Here is a 298-nt window from a genome sequence, read left to right on the forward strand (position 1 = left end):
TATCCCTTTTCTCATCACTCTGCGTTCCCTTTCTCACTCCTTATGTAATTAAATAGTTTGTTTTTTTTTTTTCCTCAGTGTCTGCATTTGGGGGGCCTTGTTCTGTATTCCTAAGCATGTGGTGAGGACTCAAATTGGGTCAACCTTTTCCCTTATGAAGACTCATAAACTGGGTCAACCTTTCCCCTGTAACACTTCTTGTTTCCCATTTTGTATATTCCTCTATGTTTGAGTCAGGATCTGTGTAAGGGAGGAAAAATAAGTTCTCCTTTATTCTTGGGGTTTTTTAATTTTATTT

The sequence above is a fragment of the Talpa occidentalis genome, unplaced genomic scaffold (assembly GCF_014898055.3).
Source record: "Talpa occidentalis isolate TD23 unplaced genomic scaffold, MPIMG_talOcc4v2.1 talOcc4.9, whole genome shotgun sequence".
Taxonomy (NCBI): domain Eukaryota; kingdom Metazoa; phylum Chordata; class Mammalia; order Eulipotyphla; family Talpidae; genus Talpa; species Talpa occidentalis.